Genomic DNA, 11,028 nt, shown 5'->3' on the forward strand with positions numbered 1-11,028 from the left:
AGGGTCGGTAGGTAATTAACTTACTTCTGGTATTTTTAAATTTTTCTATCTTTTTCGAAATAAATTTAGAGAAATGATTCCCCCCCCTTCTCGTCCCAAAAATACGAGAGATATGCGATTATGGCGGCGACGACGACGTCGATCGGCGAAAGAACAGCCTTCGAATATTTTTATTTTTTACGCTCGTATTTATGGTGGTGGTAAAACGCGTTTCGGTTTCGAGACCTCGATTACGTGCGCGTGTAGGCCGTAAAGTTGATTATTATTACACGTGCGAGAAGCTGAGTGAGTGCTGCTGATAGCACATCCATATTATACCACGAGTAGAGGTGCAACTGGTAGGAAAAATTACGTACCCATTCGAGTATAGGGTACTCGATATTTTATAGGGGAACGAAGAAATTTTTCAGGGGTCAGGGCCCGGTTATAGCAACCACGAAACTAGTGAGAAAGAAAGCGTGGGAAAAAAATTGACCAATTTGGCGGTGTCGCCGACACCATTGGTTACGCGTGCCTGGCCGAGTATACGAGTATTTCCTAATTTTGTTTTATTTTTACTCGAAAAATGTGTGTCAGTTATCTTTCGAGATGAAAATTTTAGCTGATATCGTACTCTCCTCCACTAGCACGTGAACACAGATCGCGGACGCGAGATGATAACCTGTCGGTGTCAGTGTCGCTGTATGGTACGTCGTCGTGCTCCTCGTACGCGTGTTGCGTATTCCATGCGTGTAATGGTAATTAGACGCGTGCGTGGTGCTGATTCGACTGTTTTTAAAAGGCTCGCTCAGACACGTGTCGAGGTGTCGACCCACGCGTCGCAGGTGGCCCACAACTACCAATAGAATGCGTGGAAAAGTACATACGTCTGCTCCTTTTGTTTTTATCGTACGAAACAGGAAAGTGGATTGGTGATAGAAGAGCCTAAGATGCCGCGCAATCTCTCTACTTCGACCTTTGGAGCTTTCGATGATGGAGTACTTACGGTTTTAAAGATCGTTGCATTGTTGTTCCATGTTATAGTCTGGCAGATGACAATAGGAATAATTGCACCCTGCACCCCCCCCCTCCTGAAGATCAGGAACAACTTTTTTCTTAAAAGGGACGAACTAAGGAATATTTTAAAGCAAATCTTGCGGGGAAAAAAAGTTGGCCTTACGATAAGAGAATGGCAATCATTTTGATTAACAGGTCAACTGAAATCGCAGATTTTGCTTTCCAACATAGAACTCGCACGAATTTTTTCGAACTGGACAAAGCTAGATCGAAAAAGTATGCAAAACTGTATCACCAGCCAAAATTTCAGGTTCTGAAAAACATTTTTCGATTTTTGGTGAATTTTTAAAAATCAAAATTTTGACAAATTGACCTGGAATGCTTAAATTTGGGATATACTCTATTTTCGACCTGCCAAATCGATTGGAAGCGGTTTCAAATCGTTTTGAGTAATTTTGGAGCCTCCAGCACATTTTTGAAACTTGAAATTCCCACAAAATTTCATCAAATGAAGTAGGAAATCTGCAATTTACGCTGAACTCCAACTTGAACACGCTATCAAGTCGACTGCTGGTGATATTTCAAGTCATTTTGGAGCCTGTAGCACTTTTTGAAAATTCTTACAAGGGAACCTCTTGAGGTGTCCGCCTCCGATTTGAAGGGGACCGCGATTTTTGGAAAGAGCATGTTCTAAAACCCCCAAATCCAAATTTTCAGCTGCCCAAGTTCATTTTTCGATTTTTGGCGAATTTTTGAAAATCCAAAATTGACTAATTTTGATGATTTATGCTTTTTTAAAAAAAGTACGTACTTGATCAGTAAAAATGTTCAAAATAAGTCCTAAAACTGATATTAACCCCCTAAATCCAAATTTCGCCATTTCCAGCCATTCTGGAGCCTCCAGCGCTATTTTTCAATTTCTCCAGAATTTTCAATTTGCTCTAGAAGGCGTGAATATGAAGTTGGGCAGCTAAAAATCGAGTTGTGTGTTATACTCGAACTTTTTAACGAGTTTATTCACATTTGAGTCGATTTTGGGAGGGACACCTCAAGAGTGGTTTTTTGACCAGCTTTTTTCATAACAAAAAAATCCAAAAAAATCTAAATTTTACCGTTTGCGAGGAAATTTTCGAAATTTGCGCGAATCGCTGTATTTCGAACACAACAAACCCCCTGAGGCCGAGTCCCGCCATTTCCAGCCATTCTGGAGCCTCCAGTGCGATTTTTAAATTTCTCCAGAATTTTCAATTTGCTCCAGAAGGCGAGAATATGAAGTTGGGCAGCTAAAAATCGAGTTGTATGTTATACTCGACCTGTTTAACGAATTTATCCACATTTGAGCCGATTCTGGAGCGGACACCTCACGAGTGGTTTTTCGACCAGCTTTTTTTCAAAATAAAAATATCCAAAAACCAAAAATTCCTCGTTTGTGAGAAAATTTTTGAAATTTGCGCGAATTGCTGCATTTTGTCATTAATTAACCACACGAGAGCGAATTTCGCCATTTTCACCCTATCTTGGGCCTCCCTTTAATTTTTGGATATTTTTATTATGAAAAAAGCTGGTCAAAAACCCATTCTTGAGGTGTCCCCTCCAGAATCGGCTCAAATGTGAATAAATTCGTTAAACAGTTCGAGTATAACACACAACTCGATTTTTAGCTGCCCAACTTCATATTCACGCTTTCTGGAGGAAATTCAAAATTCTGGAGAAATTGAAAAATCGCGCTGGAGCCTCCAGAACAGCTGGAAATGGCGAAATTCGCCCTCGTGGGGTTAGTTCATGACGAAATACTACGATTCGCGCAATTTCGAAAATTTTCTCGCAAACGGGAAATTTTTGATTTTTGAATATTTTCATTTTGAAAAAAGCTGGTCAAAAAATCACTCTTGAGGTGTCCGCTCCAGAATCCGCTCAAATGTGGATAAATTCGTTAAACAGGTCGAGTATAACACACAACTCGATTTTTAGCTGCCCAACTTCATATTCACGCCTTCTGGAGCAAATTGAAAATTCTGGAGAAATTGAAAAATAGCGCTGGAGGCTCCAGAATGGCTGGAAATGGCGAAATTTGGATTTAGGGGGTTAATATCAGTTTTAGGACTCATGCTGAACATTTTTACTGATCAAGTACGTTCTTTTTTTAAAAAAGCATAAATCACCAAAATTAGTCAATTTTGGATTTTCAAAAATTCGCCAAAAATCGAAAAATGAACTTGGACAGCTGAAAATCTGGATTTGGGGGTTTTAGAATATGCTCTTTCCAAAAATCACGATCCCGTTCAAATCGGAGACGGACGCCTCATGAGGTTCCCATGTTAGACCTACTTGTAGATTTTTGAAACTTGAAATTACTCCAAAGTTTCATCAAAAATGAAGTTGGAAAGCCGAAATTTATTCTGTAAACTAATTTCAAGAGGCCATAAAGTCTACTGCAAGTAGATTTCAATTCGTTTTGGAATCTCCGGCAACTTTTTGGAAATTACTGGAGCCTCCAGCAGATTTTTCAATGCTCGAAATTTCTATAATAATTTTACAAAGCAGAGTTGGAAATCCGAAATTTACGCTGAACTCCAACTTCAAAACGCTATTAAGTCGACTACAGATGGATTCAAGTCATTTTGGAGCCTCCAGCGATTTTTTGAAAATGCTTGAATCTTCCAGTTGATGAGTTGACACTTATTTGAAAACTTAGCGAAATTAGAAAGCCGAAATTCACTCCGTGAACTAATTTCAATACGCTATGAAGTCGAATGCAGCCAGTTCCAGTCCTTTTTGGCGCCTCCAGCGGTTTTATAGAAAGTTCTGTTTCTCAAAAAATTCCACAAAATCTGCTCGAATTAACCTAAGTGGTTTTCTAACTCCATTGGATGAAATTTTCTAAAAAATTTAATTTTCAAAAATTTACTGGACGCTCCAGTAATTTCCAAAAATTTGCTGGAGACTCCAAAAAGACTTGAAACCACTTATAATCGACTTCATTGCTTATTGAAGTTGGATTACAGAGTGAATTTCGGTTTTCCAACTCCATTGGATGAAATTTTGTAGAAATTTCAACTTTCAAAAATTTACTGGACGCTCCAGTAATTTTCAAAAATTTGCTGGAGGCTCCAAAACGACTTAAAACCATCTGTAGTCGACTTCATTGCTTATTGAAGTTAGATTACAGAATAAATTTTGGTTTTCCAACTACGTTTGATGAAATTTTTTGGAAATTTCGAGATTCAAAAATCTACCTACTGGAGGCTCCAAAATGGCTTAAACTCACCAGCGACCTAATAGTATGTTTAAGTTGGAGAACAGAGTGAATTTTGGATTTCCAGCTCTGTTTGGAATGATTTTACGAAAATTTAGAGCATTGAAAAATCTGTTGGAGGCTCCAGTAATTTCCAAAAAGTCGCTGGAGGCTCCAAAATGACTTGAACTCGACCTGCAGTCGAATTTATAGCCTATTGAAATTTGAAATCACTTTATAAAACGAATTTCGGCTCTCAACCGCACTTTCAAAAATCTACTGGAGGCTCCAAGAATTTTCAAAAAATCGCTGGAGTTTCCAAAATGACCTAAATACACCAGCAGTCGACTTCATACCGTATTGAAATTAGTTTATAGAATAAATTTCAACTTTCCAACTGCATTTGATGAAATTCTGTGGAAATAAATTTCAAAGTTTCAAAAAATTTACTAGAGGCTCCAGTAATTTCTAAAAAATTCCTGACTTGAAATCTACTTATAGGCGACTTTATAGCCTATTGAAATTAGTTTACAGAATGAATTTTAGCTTTCTTGGTCAATTTGGTAAAATTTGGAACCCCCATCTTTTGGTCCTTAAATTCATCAAAAATCAAAAAATACACTTGAGCAGCTGAAATTTTGGCTAGTAATGTATTTTTGCACACTTTATGCTCTGTTGGAGTTGCAGTTTCACCCAATTCAAAAATTTTTCCACGAGTTGAAGTACTTCCCCCATCGTACAGCATTTTTAAAGCCCCATACGATAGAAATTTTCCATCCCCCTTCGAGTTGTAATCAAACGATTTTTAAATCGTCTCTTCGCCAGATTTGAATTCAGGGAGTCCATTAACCCGATTTTTACTCTTTTCGCGATGACCATTAAGTAATTATTATCAATTGGCACACGAGTATGTGTATTTTAAAAATCGACTTTTCGACACGAAATTAGGATACTCGTGGTGCTTGGCGCCATGTGCCATAAAAATCGAGCGCGAAAGTTGGCGATTTAGTTCTTATTTGTAATTGGACCACGCAATCGACACACACGAGTACTGTAGTAATTCACTGATAGCTTCATTACGTTTTATGATTTACGTTCGCAATCCACATAAATACCTAATTTCCTTTTCGTTTTTGATCGAACGGAATGTCACGCTCGCTCCAACCCTACGACGATGCAATAATTCAAAAATATGAGTATGTTATACGAATAAGGCCTTAAGAGGGGCGGAGGAGGGAGGTGTTGAAAGAAAATTTTACAGGAGCTGAAAGTCGCGGATTCTGATTCAGGTCTTGAGAAAAAAAAAAGAGACCAATAAAAAAAGTCCATGCGATTTTTTTATGATTTAGATTATTTTTGATATTTTTATTCTTTTCTTCTTCCTGTTCTGAAAATTTTGAGCCGAATCCTCTGATCTGCCTCCCAATCAGCACGAATCCCATATTCATTGAAAACGAGATACATTCCTCTAGTTTTTCTAACACATTTCCGCAGGCGCCACCCAGCTTGAATGTAATCATGAAGACCTTCGGCAAAACACAACTTTCTTTTGAATTTTTATCATTCGTGCAAATCGAAGCGACTGAATTTGGCGTATTGGAATTTTTTTGACGTGTGTATCGGATTGATGATACGCGAATACCTATATTTATATAAAAAACGATAAGTAATGAAAGTTAATTTCGATTTGAAATATTAAAATATTGTTTCTCATACTTTGTCTTATACAGTTACAGGTCACCTTTACACACGCCGCGTGATGACGCCGCCATCGATGATGATAGTAAAAAGTACACACCTTTATCATGTCCCTATACAATTACTACGATTACTTACTACCTGCCTACTATTTGAGTGTAGGTAATACATCATCTTTACACATACACAATGTACATGCAATCGTACGTTATAGCAAAGGAAAGTACATATAACTAGACCTACTACCCGATGTTCATATTTTCATTTAAATTTTCAGATACATGGATGAATGGTAGCAAAATACGTATCAAAGAGAATCGTTAATTGGTACCAAAGTTTTTCCATGAAATTCGTGACACGTTTTTTTAAAGACAACCTACTTTTTTTTTTTTGAAACGGTATAAGGGGAAAAGTTTGCTCAATTATGCTAATTTTTTCTCAAATTTATGATAATTTTTATACTAAATTTCTGCATTTTTGACAAATTATAATTCAATTTTGAGAATATTTCATTAATTTTTGGTAATTGCGTTCAATTTTTGGTCAAAAGGATGACTTTTTGATGACTTTGATGACCTCGAAGACACCTTGCGGAGAAAGAGGAGGAGGGGCTTGAAAGCCTCGACAATTTTGATAATTATTAATTGAATAATTTATGCAAATTTTGGCCTCACACAGCTAAATTTTTCGACCCCGAAATCCAAAAAATGTATCAAAAGGAATCTCGCAGAGTAATTTTCACATCACGAACTCATTCGAGGTGATTTGTGTGCATCAACATTTTTGAAAACTGCAAAAATTCACTTGCTTTGACTTAGGGACATTTGCAGGGACCCATAGTGAGTTAGGGGAGGGCCATTCCATGTCAACTCAACCAAAAAAAGGCGATTTTGAAAGTCATGTCTTTCGATTTTGCTCAAATTTTTTTTACAATAATACCCACCCAGTAAGTAAGAAACCCGAAATCAGATCGGTCCCACCCCCTGAGGGGGTGAGACCGAACTGGTTTTTTTTTTTTTTTTTTTTTTTTTATTGTTAAACCCCGGTCGCACTAGGCGCCGAGGGTTTATTTTAATTAAAAAGAAAAACAATCTTAATCTTAAGGTTACTAATATTAACTATTATTAATTATCCTAGATTATAGTTATACCTTCACCCCAAGATTAAGATGAGGGACGGGAAGGGGAATGGGAGGGAGAGTGAGACGGATCGTCCACCCTGACCCAGACCCCTAGGCGGTTGCCTAAGGCTCGATCTCTGCCAAGCTCCAGGAGTCGTTATTCACGCGTACCTGTCTGACAGCAGACCGGGCCCCCGACCCGTCTCTGAGGGAAGTTTGAAGGGGAAGTGATTTCGCCTAGGGGTGATCCCAACAAGTTGGGGCCCCTAGTTATAAGGCCGTAAGTACATTGGGTTATTTGTGGGGCGGTCAGCGCACTTGCTGCTTGCTTCTCACCGACCGCCCACAATAAAGATTGTTAAATTTTCTATACTAAGTTAAAGTTATTATATACAATATTACATATCTTGATCCAGGACTGTCTTGAATCTCGACTTCTGGATGTTTTGGATACTTTTTGTATTTGGGTATTTGAATTTTGGGGATTTATAAAAAGAAAGTTATTGAAAAATAATAAAAAGGTAAAAAATGCATAAAGGTACAATATTTTTGCGGGTTTCTTACTTACTGGATGGGTATATATTGTAAAAAAAATTTGAGCGAAGTTGAAGGACATGCCCCAAAAAGGTTGGTTGAGTTGACATGGAATGACCCTGGAGGGGAAAGAGAAGGGCTGAAATATCTCAAAATTTATAAAAATCAGCATCGTAGTTATGTTCTTTTCCAGTTCAAAAAGGAATGTGTGTAATTCAAGAAAATATTTTTAAAATTCAAGAGTACCTACATATTGTGTTTAAACCGTCTGAAAAATTCAAGATTGCATATTTAAATTAAATCCCCTTCTTCAGCCCATTTTACCCATTCCAAGTCTCTCATGCCCCAAATTATAGAGTTTTTATTTCAATTTATGAATCAAATACGAGTACTGATGCTGGAATCGAGCCAATTTCGCAGATTTGGTGCATGAAATGTTTTACCTATGTAGATGCTTAAAAAGTCAGTAAATATTTACAGTCGACTTCAATTTTCAATGTTTTTAAATTTTTTCCAACTTTGTCGGCTTTATACGAGAAAATCAATGTATTCTGAGGGAGGAACGGGGTGGGGGGGGGGTCCAAATAGGATTGTCCAGAAATGAAAAACGTTCAAAAAATTTGAAAATTTGATTTTTTTTCATTTTGAGGGGCTCCATACAAATGGATCAACATGATGGGGGCACCAGAGAATGAGTTTTCTTGAAGAGGGAGGTATTTAAAAAAATTCTGACTCAAAAATAGGAATTTTTCAATAAATTTTCGACGACTTTGATGTATTCTATTTTGTTTTTTATTTTTTTATTACCGGTGAGGGGAGCAGGCTCCATGCAAGGATACGAAAATAGCTTACGGGCACAGGAGAGATCAAAATGATATTATTCGGAAATATTTTGATGCAAAAATGAAAATTTTTGGTCAACTTTTTGAGACCCGAGAAGAAGTGAGTGAGCTTTCTAGGTTCTTTAAATTTTTATACCTCAGGCTAAATCTGTAAAAATTTTTCAAAGTTCATAAAATCTCATTTTTACAAAAAGTGGTATTTTTTATGGAACGACCTTGAACTTCAATTTCCAAAATATATACAAATTTTTTTTCAAATAAAAATCACCATTATCAATCGCTTGACATTTGATCAACAATTTTTTTGATTTGAAAATTATGTAACTCCCACATTCGTAATTGTCACAACTTGTCATTTTTTATTTTTCCCCAAAATTTCTGATTTTGGTTGGAAAAAATTTTGACGTACCTACTAGTCCGGCATATGACAATAGGAATAATTGCACCCCCCCCCCCGGCCGATCCTCCAGAACAACTTTTTCCTAAAGGGGATATCCTGAGGAACATTTTAAAGCAAACTTGCCAAAAAAAAGTTGGCCTTACTTACAAAATGGCGGTCATTTTGATTGACAGGTCAGCCGAAATCGCAGATTTTGCGTTTTAACATGGGACTTGCACGAACTTTTTCAAACTTTACAAAGGTAGATCGAAAGATCATGCAAAAATTTATCACCTGTCAAAATTTCAAGTGCTAAAGTGCGTTTTCCGATTTTTGGTGAATTTTTGAAAATCGAATTTAGGCCAAAAATGAGGGAAAAAAATCAAAATTTTACCAAATTGACCAAGAAAGCTGAAATTTGGGATATACCCTATTTTCGACATGCCAAATCGATTGGAAACGGTTTCAACCCGTTTTGAGCAGTTCTGAAGCCTCCAGCAGATTTTTGAAACTCGAAATTCTCACAAAATTCCATCAAATTGGAGTTGTAAAGCTGAAATTTATTCTAAAAACTAATTTCAATACGCTACGAAGTACTGCAGGTGAATTTCAAGTCGTTTTGGATCCTCCAGCGACTTTTTGAAAATTCCTGGAGCCTCCAGCAGATTTTTGAAACTTAAATTTTCACAAAATTTCATCAAATGGAGTTGAGAAGACGAAATTTATTCTGCAAACTAGTTTCAATACGCTACCAAGTCGACTACAGGTGGGTTCAAGTAATTTTAGGGCCTCCAGCGACTTTTTTGAAAATTACTGGAGCCTCCAGCAGATTTTTGAAACTTGAAAATGGGGATGGAAGGCTGAAATTTACTATACACTCCAATTTATCACCCTCTGAAGACGACTTCAGGTGGGTTCCAGTCATTTTAGGGCCTCCAGCGACTTTTATGAAAATTACTGGAGCCTCCAGTAGATTTTTGAAACTTGAAATTTCCCCAACATTAATTTATTAAATGGAGTTGGCAAGCTGAAATTTACTTCACAGACTACATGGTGGTTTTAAATGGTTCTGAAGCTTCCAGCTATATTTAGGAAATTTCAATTTTCCAAAAAAACGTCATACAACCTTTCAAAAAGTTGCTGGAGGCTCCAAAACGACTTGAAATTCACCAGCAGTCAACTTGGTAGCATATTGAAATTAGTTTGCAGAATGAATTTCGACTCTCCATCTTAGTTTGATGGAATTTTATGAAAATTTCAAGTTTCAAAAATCTACTGGAGGCTCCAGTAATTTTCAAAAAAGCCGATGGAGGCTCTAAAATGACTTGAAATCGACCAGAAGTCGTTTTCAAAGGGTGTTAAAATTGGAGTGTAGAGTAAATTTCAGCTTTCCATCTCCATTTGATGTTTCAAAAATCTGCTGGAGGTTTCAGGAATTTTCAGAAAGTCGCTGGAGAATCCAAAACGACTTGAAATTCACCTGCAGTACTTCGTAGCGTATTGAAATTGGTTTTTAGAATAAATTTTAGCTTTACAACTCCAATTTGATGGAATTTTGTGGGAATTTCGAGTTTCAAAAATCTGCTGGAGGCTCCAAAACTGCTCAAAACGGGTTGAAACCGTTTCCAATCGATTTGGCATGTCGAAAATAGGGTATATCCCAAATTTCAGCTTTCTTGGTCAATTTGGTAAAATTTTGATTTTTTCCCTCATTTTTGGCCTAAACTGGATTTTTAAAAATTCACCAAAAATCGAAAAACGCACTTTAGCACTTGAAATTTTGACAGATGATGAATTTTTGCATGATCTTTCGATCTACCTTTGTTAAGTTTGAAAAATTTCGTGCAAGTCCTACGTTGAAACGCAAAATCTGCGATTTCGGCTGACCTGTCAATCAAAATGGCCGCCATTTTGTAAGTAAGGCCAAATTTTTTTTTGGCAAGTTTGCTTTAAAATGTTCCTTAGGATGTCCCCTTTAAAAAAAAGTTGTGCCGGTTGATCGGCGGGGGGGGGGTGCAATTACTCCTACTGTCATATGCCGAACTATACCATACTTAATACGTTATTCAGAATTCTCTGATTTTCATGTTGATACTAAGTATGTAGGTGTAGGTACGTACTTGGAGAAACTTTTCGGATCGTATACTTACCTACATCGAGAAATTATTTTGGAGATCGGGATATAAAAAATACCCATTTTGAGCATTTTCTCAAATTCTGAAAT

The 11,028-nt window shown here is 37.0% G+C and overlaps 1 long non-coding RNA gene across 1 annotated transcript in view; it reads right to left on the reverse strand.

Annotated features, from left to right (window-relative positions):
- LOC135845991 (uncharacterized) overlaps positions 1–11,028 on the reverse strand; it is a 47,317-nt gene that overhangs the window by 30,947 nt on the left and 5,342 nt on the right. The gene's annotated exons all lie outside the window — the stretch shown is intronic.

Source organism: Planococcus citri, chromosome 4 (genome assembly GCF_950023065.1).
Source record: "Planococcus citri chromosome 4, ihPlaCitr1.1, whole genome shotgun sequence".
NCBI lineage: Eukaryota > Metazoa > Arthropoda > Insecta > Hemiptera > Pseudococcidae > Planococcus > Planococcus citri.